Raw genomic sequence first — 18,799 nt, 5'->3', positions numbered from 1 at the left:
GCCAAAAAAAAAGGTCCGTCTAGTCAAGGCTATGGTTTTTCCTGTGGTCATGTATGAATGTGAAAATTGGACTGTGAAGAAGGCTGAGCACCGAAGAATTGATGCTTTTGAACTGTGGTGTTGGAGAAGACTCTTGAGAGTCCCTTGGACTGCAAGGAGATCCAACCAGTCCATTCTAAAGGAGATCAGTCCTGGGTGTTCTTTGGAAGGACTGATGCTAAAACTGAAACTCCAGTACTTTGGCCACCTCATGCGAAGAGTTGACTCATTGGAAAAGACTCTGATGCTGGGAGGGATTGGGGGCAGGAGGAGAAGGGGACGACAGAGGATGAGATGGGTGGATGGCATCACCGACTCGATGGACATGAATTTGGGTGAACTCCAGGAGTTGGTGATGGACAGGGAGGCCTGGCGTGCTGCAATTCATGGGGTCGAAAAGAATCGGACACAAGTGAGCAACTGAACTGAACTGAATGCAGGTTTTTCAGGTCTTCCCTGGTGGCTCAGTCAGTAAACAGTCTGCCTGCAATGCTAGAGACCTGGGTTCAATCCCTGGATCAGGAAGAGCCCCTGGAGAAGGAAATGACAACCCACTCCAGTGTTCTTGCCTGGAGAATTCCATGGACAGAGGAGCCTGGTGGGCTATAGTCCATGTGGTCACAAAGAGTCAGACACAATTGATTGACTAACCCTTTCACTTTTCAGGCTTTTCAGAGGATGGACAACAGGTCTAAAACTGCCTTCCATCATCTTTCCCTGTATATAGACCTCTTTCCATGGTCCTGCTTCACTGAATACCATGGCTTTTTGCCTTCCCTCACTGAGTACATTCAATCCAATACCTGGTGCTGCTGCTGCTAAGTTGCGTCAGTCGTGTCTGACTCTGCGACCCCATAGATGGCAGCCCACCATGCTCCGCCGTCCCTGGGATTCTCCAGGCAAGAACACTGGAGTGAGTTGCCATTTTCTTCTCCAATGCATGAAAGTGAAAAGTGAAAGTGAAGTTGCTCAGTCGTGTCCGACTCTTCGAGACCCCATGGACTGCAGCCTACCAGGCCCCTCCATCCATGGGATTTTCCAGGCAAGAGTACTGGAGTGGGTTGCCATTGCCTTCTCCGCCAATACCTCCTAGAAGGCTAGAAATTCATCTCTTCTTCCCCAGTGCTGCATGTGCTCCAGTGATGTTTAATTTTATGTAAATTTGATTGGGCTAAGGGATCCAGTAGCTGGTAAAACATCATTCCTGGGTATCTTTGTGAGGATGTCTCTGGAAGAGATTAACATTTAATTCAGTAGACTGAGAAAAGAGATTCACTGTCACCAATGTGGATCAGTATCATCCAGTCTGTTGAGGGCCCGAGTAGAATTTACAAAGGTGGAAATAGAGCAAATTCTTTCTCTCTTCTTCAGCTAGAACATCCATCTTCTTCTGCCCTCGGACATCTAAGCTCCAGGTTCTTGGGCCTTCAGACTCAGACTTACACTAGTAATCGACCCAAACCCTCGTTTGCTTGGGTTCTCAGACCTTTGGACTTGAACTGAATTATTATACCACCAACTTTCCTGGTTTTTCAGCTTACAGGCAGCAGATTGTGGGACTTCTCTCCTCCATAACCTGTGAACTGGTTCCTGTACTTAATCTCCTTTTATATAAATCTTCATATCCTATTGGTTCTGTTTCTCTGGAAAACCCTTACTAATGCAGCTCCCAGTCTTGACTCTTCTCCAGGATTTCAGTCTTCCATTCTTTCCATTCATTCTCCAAATGGAACTAGAAGGATTTGATCATATTGGGCCCCCATGTTTAAAACCCTTTGGTGTAGTGGTTGATTTATGTCAATTCTTTTAGAAGTTTTAAGGTCCTTTCATAGTTACAAGGCTCTTACAGATTTCCTTTCTTCTTCAGTCTCACCCTTCACCTTCTGATGTCCATTATGCTAGTCTTACCAAGTTAGTTTTAGTTTTTATGATGACTTGTATTCCTTTTGGCTCATTGTTGCTTCTTCTCAGGCAAGACATTTTCTTCCAATGGCCCGTCCTCTGTCAAGGCTCATTTAAGTGCCCCTGCAAGGTCAAGGATATGACTTTTCCTATTATAGTTATTGCCTCCTTGTATTTTAATTGTTTATTTCTTGTTTATGTCTGATCCTCTAGACTGTAAGCAATCTGTGTCCTGTTCATCTGCAATGCACAGCACCCAACATGTTATTCAAGTTCTACGTTTTCAATAAAGTTTTATTTCTGACTCTTCAGCTTTCTTTTCATATTTATTCAATGACAATTCATCTTATAACTTCATTGTTTAAATGATTTTAAAAAGTACTAACAGATATATGAAAGATTCAACTGCATATGAAATATAAAATCTACTAGAAGGCTATTCAATTTTGGCAAAAATTTAAACATTATCCGATTATGGGGACATCAAAAAGAAGCTATAATTTGCTAAAGATATTTATATGCTACTAAAAAACAAACCTTTCAAAATCTTAGATTATTTCCAGGTTATGCAATTTCTTTTGTGGCTTTTTTTCTGTTTGGCAAGATTTTTTTTTTCTATTGAGCATAATATGTAGTGACTATTAACTTGATTATATGCTGCAAATGATAAAGCTAAAAAGAGACTTTAAGAAGGTATTCTTCTGCCCTTGGATAACGCTGCACTTAAAACTTTCCAAAAGTAAATCTGTTTAATTTAAGAACAACCTTAGAATGTATGTTTTAGGAACCGTATAACATGAACATTAATTATACCTAAGACTTATGTGAAGATAGAATGCAATTCATTCAAAAATTTTATTCTAGCAATGAGTAATGCCGCTTAACATTGTAAAATAGTACAGTGCATTTTATTGTAGACCCCTGAATAACTTCTTTTAAATACTGAAATATTCATGTATATATTCAAATAGCAAAGATAAAATATCAGTCACATTTTTCCATTTGGGAAACTTTAGTGTTTCTTTGAGCAACATGATAAAAATCTCAGTTTAACAAATAGTGTAAGTTTGTAGTTCATTCCCTGCTCTGTGACTTTTCCTGTTTAGTTTTTAGCTTACTTGGTTACATAACCATTGCTTTTGCTTAAAGGTCAGCCAAAAGTAAAGTTATATCTTGCTGGAGGTGAGATGTAAACAATGTCTGATCTTGCCCTGCCATTTTTCTTAAATCTTCCACAGAGCTGGGTGAAATTGTGCCAGTATTCATAAAAGAAGATTATGTTTTAGAATCTGTATTGTATTATTCAATAAATATTTCAAGGTGTCTGCAAACAGGGATTAATGGGTATTATATTTCAGGAAACCAGAAAGGTATCAACCTGAAGAATTAAATAAAACACTCATGTTTGATGCTCATATAAACTGTAACTTAAAATAAAATGTGTGTAAACTTCCTTTTCCTTTTGTTTCATTTTTCTGTCACAAGATAATACAGACTAAAGTGAAATGAGACCAAAATGAAACAAGATTTTTAAAAAAAATCTAAATTTGACCTTCACTCTGAAAAGTAATACCGCTCTTCAGTAATCATTGTTATTATGGCGCCTTCATGCAATTAAAATATCTGGATGAAAAAAATGCATGGTTCAAATTCTCAGTGGCACACTGCACTTCAGTCCAATTGGAGGCATCTGGACATGGAAAGACAGTACCATAAAGTTTTTCAACTGAAATTAGGGGTGAGGTATGTATTAAAACTTTGAATCATATTAAAAATTATTGGATTCTATGGAAATTTCTTATTTTTAAAAAAATATTCTGTATCATTAGTGTATATATTAAGTTAGATCTTCATTCAATACTTAAGAGAATCATTAGTGATCTTAAATGGATATTTTATCTGCTGTAAAACTCCTAAAAAGAGCCAAGCTAAATGCCCCATTCCTGTGTTTCTCCTCTAAAGATAATTCTGTAAATAGGGCAGCTACTGCTGCCTAGAACATCCTTTAGTCATTTAAGATGTGTTTTATCCTGGTATTAATTAAATTCATTTCTAATTTTAAATTAAAAAAAAATTAAAGGTTAGCTCCTCTCTCCTTCAGTTGTAACTTTGTAGACTTTGAGCAGAGTAAAAATAAAGTATGACCTAAAATCTCTTCTCAATGTTATTTTCATTGTTTGTTTTTTTTCCTTCTAAGAAAAGTCATATTTTTTTAATGATCCAGGTCACATTCTAGGCTAGAGTTAAGAACTTCAGGGAGGGCTGCATCCTAATTCTCCTTTTTGTATTTTTTTTCTTTTTTGGATCTCCAAGTAATTTTTTATTGACTTAATTGACATATAACATCATATTAGTTTCAAATGTACAACATAATGATTCCATATGTATATATGTTGTGAAATGATCATAACATCAAATCTAGTTAACATCCATCCAAGTGATTTTTATGCACATTAAAACTTGAAAAGCAAGTGACTTTCAGCCCAGGCTTCCAATTAGGATCTCATGTGCTCAGTCACTCAATAGTGTCCGACTCTGCGACCCCCCCCAGACTATAGCCTCCAGGCTCCTATGTCCATGGAATTTCCTAGGCAAGCATACTAGAGTGGGTTGCCATTTCCTCCTCCAGGGGATCTTCCCTAGGATATCATATAGTTTTAAGAACTGTTATCACCTGTGCCCTCCCCTACAGATTCTGTCCATTTGTCTGGGTAGGAACACCTGTGTTGTTTAAATTAAGTCTTCCAGGTGATTCTAAGGTGAGGCCAGAGTTAAGGGTGAGAGGTCACAAGTATATTAGGAGAGTTGAGCCTGCGATCCTAACAGACTTTGCTCTGTGTGGTCTGGTAGGGGCAGGTCTGTGCCGCCTGCATTATCTGGGCTGTAATAGAATTTGGGGTGTCTATGGGAGAAGAGGGTCCCTGAAGACAGAAAAGAAGAAACTCAAAGTTTAATCTTCATGTAGGAGCTCAGTGTTCCTGAATCTCTCCTGAGACAACAAAAAAGAGGGTATTTCAAGTCTCTTCTTCCTGTGAGTGTTAGACCAACAGAGGGTCTGTGCTGAAGCCTTTAAAGGCACATTCTCAAGATGCATTTGTGACTTCACCTTATCTCACCTGAGAAAGAAACCTGGCGGAGGAAAAGGAAGAAATGGAAGTTTCTCAGGTAAATGTCATGTCCTGGATCAGGGGCAGGTTCTCTTTTCCTCCTGAAGTGCTGTGGTCCTAGAACATGCAAATGTTTACTTCTGTTTACTCTGTTGGTAACAAATTTGCTTTCAGCTACTGTTTTTCTCTCTCTCTTTTCTGACAGTCAAGTGCTCTTAGAACACTTCTCCCCTTTATGCTAGAGCCTTCTCGTCGTTTTCTCTGTTCAAACTTCTGATATGTTTTGAGCAATTCTCACTTCTAATTAATGACCTGAAACTACCAAAAATGTTCCCTTTGTGTCAGATCAACTTGGGAATGTGCTGATACCCAAGATTCCTATGTGGGATTGGAGGGGAAGGGACCTGGGACATCAGTGAGGAAGGAGACTGTATAGTCTTTAGGTCCCATCCAGATACCCCATCAACTCTCTGTAGATGAGGATTTAAAAAAGTCATATCAAACAGGATGGCATTAATGGCCCAGAATAACTCAAAACTTTCTAAAAAAGAAGACTGATTAGCAAAAGACAGGATCTCTAGAACCCTCAAGATTAGTGATTTAAATGAACCATTAGGGATTACAGATTATAGGCACTCTATGTAGCACTCTATGTGGCTAGATGTTTGGATAAAACTGGTGTTTTCATGATTAGATTTAGGTTACAATTGACTTGTTTTTCTGGGCAATAATGTCAGCAGTGATTGTGTTCTTTGGAGAATATTGATATCAATTTGTCCCATTACTGCTGATGTTAACTCCATACACTTGGTGCAAATGCTCTCTACCTGACATCTCTGCAACTCCTCTTTGTACTTTAAAGAGAGATATATATATATATATATATATATATATATATATTAAATTATCTAACAATGTTCAAGGCAATAGACTGATGTTGAATTTTAAGATGCTACTTGTCCGATGGGCTTCCCTAGTGACTCAGTAGTCGAGAATCCACCTGTCAGTGCAGGAGACACCAGAGACACGAGTTTAATCCCCATATCAGGAAGATCCCCTGGAGGAGGAAGTGGCAACCCACTCCAGTATTCTTGCCTGGGAAACCCCATGAACCGGGAGCCTGGTGGGTTCCTGGGGGGTCTCAAAAGAATCATACATGACTTAGCAACTAAACAACATTTGTCCTATGAGAAATAGATTTTTCTGTGGTAGGAACCATACATTTTGAGCTTATTATTAACTGGTAACACTATCAATGTACCTATCCCAGGAAGGTTCTACTCCTAAATCTTTCTCACACATGGTAATTTACTTGCTCAAAACGGGGTTCTGATGGCACTTGTTTTAGGTTGCTGTTATCTTAGATGTCCCCTCAGCTTGGTCTTTGGCTTCTATTAACTACATGTGAGCCTTGCTGAAAATAGTTTTCCAGATCAGCATCTCCCCAGCATCACATCTCCAGAGTGTCAGAGAGATGCCTTTGACAGAATCCATTAAGGTTAACATTAAATTTTAACATTAAAACTTGGCATGAAAAAGAGTCTAGGAAAAATACTTCACAGATTTGTTGTTTTGGCTCATGGATAAGAAGCAAGAAAACAAAGCAAATAAGTTTGAATTTGAGAAGCAATTAACTTTGCCTAAACTTTGACTGCTTTTCTTTTCATTTCCTATTCCTTGAAAATGAAATTACTGTTTGAGGAGCTAACAGTTTCCATCTACAGTTAACACAGCATATTAGAAAGTACCATCCTGAGCTAGTAGTAGTGTTAAAATCAGCACGACAGATGAACTTTCTCTATGCCTATACAGAAACTTGACTGGCAGTTTCATTTGTCAATTTCCTTAATTAATATAGCCTAACCTACTGCAATAGAATTTTAAACTCCTGAGGAAGAAACTATGTATTATTTCTTAATATCCTTTCTTCCCTTTTTCTATGGTGATACAATTTGTGATTTTTAACTGAACAGATGCTATCCGGAAACTAAAAATTACATTTTCCCGCTTCTGTTATCTAGGAGTGATCTGGTACATTTAGGTTCTGACAGATGGAATGAAAGGAAAAGTGGTATGTCAAATTTCTAAGATATTTGCTTGTTGAGAGAAGGCATGCTTTTCTTCCTTTTCTACCTTCTGGCTGGTGGGAATGTGGACATGACGGCCATAACTGGCATAGTCACCCTAGACATGAGATGATCTGGGTGATGTAGGTCATGGTAAAGCAACCACATAGAAGGAGCCTGGGGCTCTGGAAGTAACACACTGAATCTGGGTCACCCACCTCTGAACTTACGTGTATCTGACTCTTATTGATCATGAAGAAGCATAAATTATTGCTTTATGATACCTATTGCAAGCAATACAATTGCTCCTCAGTAGCTTAGCCTATACTAATGAATAATGATTATAAAATTTTTATGGCATATCATATTACAGTTATGTGCATAATACAGTATAGAAACATTATTACATTCTTTTAAAAAACACCTATGATGAGAGGCTGATAGCCAATTTTGCTATCAGAGGTATACTGTATTATAATGTAATTCTTTGCAAGCAAAGTTATAAAATGATAAAACAACTAACACATTTTTGTAAAATATCACGCACCTTATGCCTATATATGGATAGGCATACACGTCTGGCACACACTGTTCTACGTCATGAATCCTTGGGTGACAATGATGATGACATAAATACATCTCATTCAGTTTTTGCTGTACCATTTTTACTTTCCTCATGAAGACACTCACACACGTGCACAATAGATAAGTTTATTAACTGTAAGGCATGATGACTATTTATTGTTCATTAAGTAGAAAGGGCTCATCAAAGTTCCTCATCATCTTCACATTGACTAGGCTGAGGAAGAAGTAGAAGCGAGATTGGTGTCACTGTCTCGGGGGTGATAGAGGTAGAAGTGGAGGTAGGTGCGCTCAGTGTTACTTTATGGAAATGTATCACAGTTTGTCTGACTGTACTGATTTTTAATTTCTCTAAAAATGCTTCTATGTAATACCAATCCTTCCACCCCTAGCTTTAGCTTCAGCGCCAGTATCATAAAGGGGTCCATGTCATAACAGAAGTCAAAAGCAAGTCTTGTGCAATAGGAGACCTTCTACCAGATTGTCGAGCGTCGGTTTGTTTGCTGGCCCTGCTTTTTCCATCTTCCTCATAATGGTTCATCTTTTTTCATCTTCCTCATCTGAACCTCAGCACTGGTTCAGAAGCACTCATTCTCATCCAGTTGTCATGTGTTAATTCCTCTGGTGTGGTGTTTATTTGCACTTTAATTTCTCTAAGATCCACATCTTTTGGGCCATATCCACCATCTCTTTTGTGGTTTCTTTGATTGGTTCTGTTCTAAATCCTTTGAAGTCTGGCACAATGTCTGGAGGCAGTTTTCTCCAGCAGGAATTTACTATTTTGGACTTGATGGTTTTCATGGCTTTTTCTATAACAATGATGACACCTTCAAGGATTACCAATTGTGTAATCCTTCCAGACCTTCATGATTTTCTCTTTATCTGGGTTCTGTTCTGTAGTATTGGTAATACTTTCCATAGTGTACCATGTGTAATGAACGTTAAAGACCCTCATGACCCCCTGATCTAGAGACTAAGTTAGAGATGTTGTGTTTGAGGAAGAGTAGACCACTTCAGTATTTCAGTGTTACATAGTTCTAGGTGGCCAGGGACATTGTCTAATACAGCAACAACGAATGTTAAAAGGCAGCCCCTTACTGACAAGGTACTTCCTGACTTTAGGGACAAAGCAATGATGGAACCAATCCAGAAAAATGGTTCTCATCCAGAATTTTTTGTCACCCAAGCAAAAGACTGGCAGCTGGTGGTGTGTTGTATTTTTTTCCCCCCATCAAGGCTCAGGGCTTAGAGGCTTTATAGGTAAGGGCAGTTCTGATCACAAACCTACTATATTTATCCAAAACTGTGCTTTAGCCTATCCCTCCCTGCCTTAAATCCTGGTGTTCACCTCTCTTCCTTACTAATAAATCTATTTTGTAGCATTTTTCCCCAGAATAGGGCACTTCAGGCTACATTAAAAACTTGTTCAGGCAGATATCCTTTCTCTTTAATGACTGTCTTAACAGCATCTGAGAACTCATCTCTGATGTCTTGATTAGTAGAAGCTGCTTCTCCTGTTATATTGACATTTTAAAGCCAAATAAATCTCTTTTTAGAATTATCAAGCCATCCTTTCCTGGCATTAAGTTCTTTAGCTTGAGATTTTTTTAATTTTTGACTTGTTATTGTATACTGACTTTGATTTTTCTTAAATCATGTTAGAGTCTTATTGGTATGACTTTCTTTTGGCAATCTTGTACCCACATAAAAGCTTAATTTTCAACATGAGAAAAAAGAATATATTTCACCAAAAGTGCAAGGATTTTGCATCTGCTGGTGCAGCTGCAGTGATGGCTTATGAATGTCCTCTTCTTCTTTTATGATGGTCCTTATCATGAAATAAATGTGGGCAGCTGTAGCTGCAGACCTCAATCTAGGGCATGTATCAAGCAATCCAAATTTTCTTGTCATGCCATGACTTTTCTCTGTTCCTTAGGAAAACTGGCAGCATTACTAGTGGGACTTTGTACGGTTTTCATGATGCTATTCAAGGTTTACATTTCACACTATGAAAAACATGTGAGAACCAGGAGAGATCACTTTTTACTGTGACATACAATTTACTGAAGAGAAAACTTGTCACATGGAGATGATTAGCATCACATGGCATTTATAAGCAGACACTTGCAATAACAGAAGGTGGCTGTGAAACTTTTACAGTAAGTACAGTATAACTATAGTTAAATTTATGCAGTTATGACTTAATACAGCACGTTTAAGTTTGTTTACATTTCTCTGAACTGAGGATGGTGCCATGTATGGTTTATAAGAGTGGTGTGCGTAAGTTCTAATAAATCTTAAATTATTATAGTGTATTTGTATGTTTCATGGTAGTAAATGATAAAATAGACTAGTATCTATATATATATCTTGTGTATTCATGACATACCTAACTTTTTCGTCATTTTTTTGATATTTCTGAGGTGCACAGTTCATCTGTCAGCTTTTTCAAATTGTCTCAAATTTCCAAAAAATATTTGAATATATTTATGGGAAAAAATCCATGTACAAGTGGACCCATGCATTTCAAAGCTGTGTTGTTCAAGGGCTAACTATATACATATAATATATATCTTATATGTATGAGCTATTTATGGATATATAATACAGGTATCAAATCATATTTTTTTATCCATTGATGGACTAGTTTTGGCTATTGTCAGTAGTGCTGTTATCAATATGGGTGGTGGACATTTTTTTGAGTTACGGTTTCTGTTTCCTTCAAATAAATACTCAAAAGTGAAATTTATGGATCTATGATAGTTCTATTTTTATTTTATGAGGACCCGCCATACTATTTTTCATAGTTCAGTTCAGTCACTCAGTTGTGTCCAGCTCCGTGTTACCCCATGGACATGGGAGGCATGCCAGGCCTCCCTGTCCATCACCAACTCCCAGAGTCCACCCAAACCCACGTCCATCGAGTCGGCGATGCCATCCAACCATCTCATCCTCTGTCGTCCCCTTCTCCTCCTGCCTTCAGTCTTTCCCAGCATCATGGTCTTTTCAAGTGAGTCAGTTCTTCACATCAAGTGGCCACAGTATTGGAGTTTCAGCTTCAGCGTCCAGTGAATATTCAGGACTCATTTCCTTTAGGATGGACTGGTTGGATCTCCTTGGAGTCCGAGGGACTCTTGAGAGTCTTCTGCAACACCACAGTTCAAAAGCATCAATTCTTCACCACTCAGCTTTCTTTGGAATCCAACTCGCACATCCATACATGACTATTGGAAAAACCATAGCTTTGACTAGACAGACCTTTGTTGGCAATGTCTCTGCTTTTTGATATGCTGTCTAGGTTGGTCATAACTTTTCTTCCAAAGAACAAGCGTCTTTTAATTTCATGGCTTCAGTCACCATCTACAGTGATTTTGGAGCCCCCCAAAATAAAGCTTCTTTGTTTCCCCATCTATTTGCCATGAAGTAAATGGGACTGGATCCCGTGATCTTGGTTTTCTGAAAATTGAGTTTTAAGCCAGCTTTTTCACTCTTTTCTTTCACTTTCATCAAGAAGCTCTTTAGTTCTTCACTTTCCGCCATAAGGATGGTGTCATCCGCATATCTGAGATTATTGATATTTCACCTGGCAATCTTGATTCCATTTTTTCATAGTGACTGTGTCAATGTACTTTCCTCCCAACAGTGCATAAGGATTCCCTTTTCTCCACAATATCACAAAAACTTGTTATTTCTTTTCTTTTGATAATAGCCATTTTAACAAGTATGAGGTAATAGCGTATGGTTTTTATTTGCATTTCCCTGATAGCTAATGATTTTGAGTTCCTTTATGTGTACTTGTTGGCCATCTGTATGTCTTCTTTGGAAAAATCTTTTCACATCTTCTGCCTACTTTTTAGTTAGGTTGTTTGTTTTTCTGCTATTGAATTATATATGAGTTCTTTGTGTATTTTGGATATAATCCACTATTTGATATGTTATTTACAAATATTTTCTCCCATTTTGTAGGTTGCCTTTTCATTTTGTTTACAAATTCATTTTTAGATGTTACTTATTCTAGTGCTAGTAGCTAACTACAGTACATGAAATGGAACAATGTTATTTTTTTCTAATTGTTTGGGAATGATTTCAGTTTAGCAGATCGTATTTATATGGACTTATAAAATGAAAAAATACTTTTTAAAGATATAGATAATTCTTGCATAATATCAAGAAATACTCAGTCATTTCTCCCATGGCCTCTTCAGTATTTAAAATTATTCTCAACACACACTTTCTTAAACATCCTACTCTAAATTTTTGTGAAAGATAATCATGCATTTTCTCAGGTTCATGAATTATGTTCTAAAGCTTCCTATGGTCAATCATTCTAAAACTTCTTTCAGCCACATGTAAAGAAGCAGTTGGAATTCTATCCCTTCCATTTAATTTGTTAAGCTTTTTAGATATATAAATTTGACTAACATCATAATTGAAATAAGCGTAGTTTTCAGGGTTTTTCATTAATATATCCCAACCTCTGTAAATATTATTTATTGCAAATTGGTTACACTGTTCTATTTTTGATTTAGAAATGTACTCTATGTTGTTCAGTCACTAAGTCATTTCTAACTCTTTGCAACCCCATGGACTCAGCACAACAGAATTGCCTGTCCTTCACCACCTCCCAGAGAGTTTGCCCAGACTCATGTCCATTGAGTTGGTGGGGCCATCCAACCATCTCATCCTCTGTAGCCCCCTTCTCCTCTTGCCCTTGATCTTCCCCAGAATCAGTGTCTTTTCCAGTGGTTGGCTGATCGCATTAGGTGGCCAAAGTATTGGAGCTTCAGCTTCAGCATCAGTTCTTGCAATAAATATTCAGGGTTAATTTCCTTTAGGACTGACTGGTTTGATCTCCTTGCAGGCCAAGGGACTCTCAAGAGTCTTCTCCAGCACCACAGTTCAAAAGCATCAATTCTTTGGCACTCAGCCTTCTTCCCAGTCCAACTCTCACGTCCATACATGACCACTGGAAAAACCATAGCCTTGACTAGACGGACCTTTGTTGGCAAAGTAATGCCTCTGCTTTTGAATATGCTGTCTAGGTTTGTCATAACTTTTCTTCCATCTTTTACTTTCATGGACACAGTCACTGTCCACAGTGATTTTTAAGCCCAAGAAAATAAAATCTATCACTGTTTCCACTTTTTCACCTTCTATTTGCCATGAAGTGGTGGGACCAGATGCCATGATATCAGTTTTTTTGAATGTTCAGTTTTAAGCCAGTAATCTTAAGAGTCCCTTGGACTGCAGGGAAATCAAATCAGTCAATACTAAAGGAAATCAACCCTGAATATGCATTGGAAGGATTGATGCTGAAGCTGAAACTCCAGGACTTTGGCCACTTGAGAGCCAACTTCTTGGAAAAGACCCTGTTGCTGGGAAAGACTGAGGGAGAAAGAAGAAGAGCATGCAGAGGATGAGGTGGTTAGCTGGCATCACCAACTCAATGGACATGAATTTGAGCAAGCTCCAGGAGATAATGAAGAACAGGGAAGCCTGGTGTGCTGTAGTCCATAGGGTCACAAAGAGACACACAGGTCTTACTGACCAACCAAAAATATGTTAAGTATATTATTTATATACATTACCATTTTGAATAATCAAATGACTTAGAATTTTTAAAATGGTAAAAAAAAATGATGCACTTAAACTTTTAAAAAGAAAAAATGAAAAGAAAATTCAATTGCAGTGTTAGTATGACTATGTAACAAAAGATCTGTGCTTGAGTGGAAAAAGACTAGAAGGATATACCAAAATATTAATAGAATAAAAGGTCAGTAAAATAGTATATACTGAAGAGTTTTAGGCAGTGGTTACCAAATGTGTTCTTTGACTAGAATTACTAAAGATTTTTAAGAGACAGAATTGCCTGGACTCCATCTCATATCTATTGAATTAAAATCCTTGTGGATAGTGTTTGGTAATCTGTATTTTTAGAAAATTTTCCAAGGGACTTTTAGCCCATGGTATTGTGTTTGTGACCTACCAGTCTAAAGAGTAAAGTATCTATTTGTTTATTTAGAATATTTTTATTTGTAGGATTTCCTTATTAGAGCCAAAATGTAACATACCCTTCACTTTTATTGATAATGGTTTTAAGAAATGGCAACTTACAGAGCATTTCTGAATGTTTTGCAAATTAGTATTAAGGAGAGGATCAGTTGATATATACATTAGGCATCTGTTTCAGTAATAGATAAAAAAATAAGTGTGTAACTCAAGTTTGATATTGGCTAAAAATTACAATTCAAGTCATAACGTTCAATGTGAAAAAGTTTTAATATAATGCAAAATAACAAGAAAAACTTCCTCTTTTATCCCTAATTCCCTATTTCTAGTCATTTCCAATGAAATGACCAAAGAAACAGTTAACAGTTTGTGAGTATATCATCCATTATACTTTCTATGCATTTATGTTAGTACAGAATAGATTTATCCAAATTTTTTGTTGTTGTTCAGTCACTCGGTCATGTCTGACTCTTTGCAACTCCATGGACTTTAGCATGCCAGGCTAAATTATTTTGCACTAGATATTTGTTTGATTTAAGCTATTTTCACATTTTGAACACTCATTATGAACAATGTTTTATTTTTTAAACCATTTTCCATTATTTAATCATGTTTTACCTTATTTCAAGGTGCTAAGATGACCTCATTTTTCTTTTTGAAAATATTTAGCTCTTAAGATAATGATTGATATAAAATTTTCTTTATCTGTATTTATGTGTAAGGTATATATTCTACCAAGTAACACTATATGTCATTTTTTTTAAATTAAAGTGAATAATGGATTCTGTTATTATGAGATAGCAGAGTCCACCTTTCCCACAGAGGCATTTTTCTTTCTTCTGGTATAACTTTACCACTGTGTCTTGTGCTGTTTGCAAATTGAATATTTCTAGGCAGGGGTTAAAACATAATGTAGTCATCCAATGATCACTGACATATTTACTGGTAGCAGGAAATATGCCCAAGAATAATTATTAGAAAGGAAAATTCAGGGGATTATGGTGTCTAGTTCTTTCCTCTCACTTTATTTGGATGAACCAATGTCCAGTCTAACCAGATGTTGTCTTAACAGAAAGTTAAGCATTTAGAATTTAGACAGCGTATGTCTTTAAATATATGCTCTCACTACCCAGGAACCTTCTTTCATAAGTACAGCAAAAAGAACATACATTACATTGCTATAATTTGTGTTCAGATCAGAAGACCTGATCAAAATTTATAATTTCTTAAAGTGTGTAACAAACCTAACAAAGAATGAGAATCATGCTCTCTGGCTCTGAAATAGAGTTTCTAATGCTGAAAGTGCATAATCTGGGTGCTAATTGTCAGAATAAAAATATACCAAACTATAATATTCCAAGAGGTGACTCATCATAGAAACAAAAGGGAAGGGCATGATTAACTCTCATTTGTACAGCGCAAGCATAATGTGTCCACTAATCTAGATTTAGATCCAGGCTAGAAAGTATTTTATGTAAAGAAATTATTAAATTTGCACATTAGCCTACTTTTGAGTTATAATAAATTTCTTGAGCAAAAATGTCCTAAGAGTAAGAAAGGGATTCCTGCTTTGCCCCAGAGAGCAATGCTGCGATTAATTCTACCACCTGGAGCAAAAGAACTCGGAGCAGAAGTTCTGCCTTCAATACAGCAATCCCTACTGAGAAAAATAATTCCTTAAATGTTCTCTAATATATTTTTGTTTCTCATAATATGTAAGGCTTCCAATCTGTGTACTGTTGAAGCTTACATTCTGTATGAATTATCTTTTATATTTAGGGTACTTTTCAAATCTTAATATTTCAACTGGAGCCATTCATCTCTCTATGTATTTAATTCACAATCATGCTGTCTATTAGAAAGGGTAGTTTATAATGATGTTGGGGTTCTAAGAATGTACATTTCCCATATATAAGCTTTATGGTAAGCACCTTACTTCTGAAATAAATATTTCTGACTTTAAAACATGTATTTCCTAGTCATTGAACTGAACACTTTGAGCAAAAGTAAAAATATTTTGTGTGATTCATAGTTTAATTTTTTAACTTTAAATTAGATAGATTATAATACTGGGACTTGAGTATTTGAACAAAAACTATCTAGAAATTCTGTTGAGTGTGAGTGGATGGAGGTGGGGTGGTTGTATTAGGGACCAAGAAAAAGTTTCAAATAATGATGCTAGTTTTAAGTGGTTTTTAATAAATTACTTGAAAACTAGCTTTTGCCCCCAAGTAGTATAATAAAATTGTATTCCCAGAGATGACTGATAAAGATTAACAGTCAAAAGCAGAGACAGTTTTTCTGTCTGCAGTCTCTTGACTTGACTGTAGCATATGTAATGCCTCTGCCAACTGTTTCCTAGATTAACCACAGTATTTGGTCACAAGTGACAAAAAAAAAAAAAAAAAAAAAAGCCTACTCAAACTTGCTTTTGCAAAAAGAGAATATATTGGCTGATGGAAATAGGAAGGAAGGGGCTGAGTCTGTCCTCAGTCACACTGAACCTGTAGACTACTAGAGTTCTTGTCATCCCTCCGTCCCCTCTGCCAGCTGCTTTCCGTGTGTCTCTTTCCTGATTTGAAGGGATGCTACCCATTTGGTACAGAATATGACTACTTGCAGATTGAGTCATATTCTTACGTTAGTGAATCATGGGGAAAGAAAACTCCTCTTTTCTAGTAACTGTAAATCTTCAGGAAGGGCTCTCCTTGGCCCAAAGTTCACAACCATCCCCGTGACTGTGCCGCAGTGTCCAGCGATTGTAAGCCCCAACAGACCCATGTAGAGTTGGAAAGGGGGATGTCAATCTGCAAAGGGTTCAGGGAGGGAAGATTAAGGGTCTCAGGAAACATTACTTTGCTCCTAATTCCCCTTTGAAATCTGCTTCTTTTTCCTGACTACTGCATTGTCTTCTCATCTTCTTACTCCCTGCCTCTCATTTAGACTTAACATTCTGCTCTTTAAAAAAATCTGTTCTCTTCCACAAATAGCTCATCTTAACACAGTTTCAACTCGTATCAATGCAGAAGCACTTTGAGTTTCTATCTGCACATATCATTACATTCAGCTACTTGTCACACAAGAGCATGGGTGTGTTTTACAAGTTTACCCATCCTCCAGAAGCTTATAAGCTAAAGAAGAAATAACAAATAGGCAACATCCATGATAAGGTTAATTTTTCACTGATTGCTTAAATTTTAACAGAAAACTTTATGGACCACATTTTACTCTTTCCCAGCACTGCTGAGACTTAAATGTGGAGTTGGCATTCTTATGAACAGTTAAGTAAGAACTGTGACGAATTGGACTGTTTTTCACGTATCAGAAACATTAAATGCATTTACCATTCAAAAAAACATCTGAGGAAACCCATTCTCTGACGGAGAAACCTTTGCAATACAACCTACACTATGATACTGTTTATAGAGTTTTCTCGTTCCAGCACTCTACTAAATTTAGTGAAGCCCTTTCACTATTATACATTGGTCATATTCTTAGCTCATTCCTTCATAAAATAGAAGTAGTCAAAACACCCCTTTTAATATATCATGGCAAAGCACAACTTTGAGAAACCAGCCTAATTGTTCTGTTCCAGGTACTGCTCACCCCAGTGTTTGCGCAACAGTGGACCACCATGGGGGAAAGAAGACTACAGTCGTTTGATTCACGATGGTCAACTTGACATAGCTGTGTATCATCAGTTATAGGACAGCAAGAGGCAAAATATGGCAAATGCCAAAAGAAGGAAAGCACATATTACAGGAGTGGACAGGGAGGAGAGGTTACTATTTGAAGGGGCAGAACAGGTGGAAAAACAGATTAAGGAGATGTATAAGTTTGAGGTTGAACATTTTCAATTTTAAGTTTGAGAAACATTCATCTGGAAATTGAAAATGGGAGTTTAGGTTTCAGGACAGATTTCTGCTGGAGTTTGAAATATGGGAACCACTTAATTAATAAAAATTCTACAAATGTATACCCATGTGAACTGAATGAGCAAATAATTTCTCAGCCTCCCAGTTTCCCTATCTTCAAAATGGAGGAAATAACATAATGATTAAGATTTCTGTGAAGATTATGAATTTAGGTAGGAAAGTGTCTTTGCGCCATTTTTATTAACTAGTACGCCATTGTTGTCAGTATCCCTCTTGCCTATACAGTGTGCTTGGCTCTGTCATGGGGATGGGAGTGAATCAAGTTAAGAAATGAATCTAATAGAAAAGACCACCACATTTGACTCTTCCTGTGACTGTATTCACTGGGTATTTGTCACTTTGTCCTGACCCTCTTGCTTCATTTCCTAGGACGTTTGTTATTTCTGATTCATTCCTTCATTTTTTTGCTAATGTATTTTTATCATTTTATTTATTTATTTTTGTTTTATTTATTTTATTTTATATTGGAGGATAGTGGATGAACAATGTTGTGTTCAAGTGTACAGCAAATGGATTCATTTATACATATGCATGTATCTATTCTTTTTCAAATTATTTTCCCATTTGGGTTATTATAGAATATTGAGCAGAGTTCCCTGTGCTGTATAGTAGGTCCTTGTTGGTTATCTGTTTTAAATATAGCAGTTTACATGTCAATCCCAAACCCACAATCCAGCCATTCCCTCTCCCTTCACCAACCATGACCATAAGTTCATTCTCTAAATGTTGAGTCTGCTTCTGTTTCATAAATAAGTGAATTTGTATCATTTTTTTAAGATTCTGCATGTAAGTGATATGATATTTGTCTTTCTCTGGCTGACTTATTTCACTTAGTATGATAATCTCTGGGTCATCATGCTGCTGCAAATGGCATTATTTCATTCTTTTTAATGGCTAATATTCCATTATATATACATATGTATGTATGTATGTGCGTGTGTGTGTGTGTGTATGTATATGTACCACATCTTCTTTATCCATTCTTCTGTTGTGGCATTTAAGTTGCTTCTTTGTCTTGTCTATTGTGAACAGTGCTGCAGTGAACATTGGGATGCATATATCTTTAAAACCCTGTTTTTTTCTGGATATAAGCCCAGGAGTGGGCATAAGATCATAAGATGGCTCTGTTTTCAGATTTTTAAGGAACCTACATACTGCT

General features: G+C 36.9%; 1 protein-coding gene and 1 long non-coding RNA gene across 2 annotated transcripts in view; both read left to right on the top strand.

Moving 5' to 3' along the window:
- The window catches only part of LOC123334712, a 182,433-nt gene extending 181,496 nt beyond the window's left edge, over positions 1 to 937 (top strand). Inside the window, exon 3 of the long non-coding RNA XR_006552768.1 lies at positions 706 to 937. This is a non-coding gene — a long non-coding RNA (uncharacterized LOC123334712). The remainder of the gene's footprint in view (positions 1 to 705) is intronic.
- Positions 938 to 4,977: 4,040 nt separating this feature from the next.
- MDFIC (MyoD family inhibitor domain containing) overlaps positions 4,978 to 18,799 on the top strand; it is a 138,230-nt gene continuing 124,408 nt past the window's right edge. Inside the window, exon 1 of the mRNA XM_044946647.2 lies at positions 4,978 to 5,106. The gene's annotated coding sequence lies outside the window, so the exon portion shown is untranslated. The remainder of the gene's footprint in view (positions 5,107 to 18,799) is intronic.

Source organism: Bubalus bubalis, chromosome 8 (assembly GCF_019923935.1).
Source record: "Bubalus bubalis isolate 160015118507 breed Murrah chromosome 8, NDDB_SH_1, whole genome shotgun sequence".
NCBI classification, from domain to species: domain Eukaryota; kingdom Metazoa; phylum Chordata; class Mammalia; order Artiodactyla; family Bovidae; genus Bubalus; species Bubalus bubalis.
This window is presented reverse-complemented; position numbering and strand designations above follow the sequence as displayed.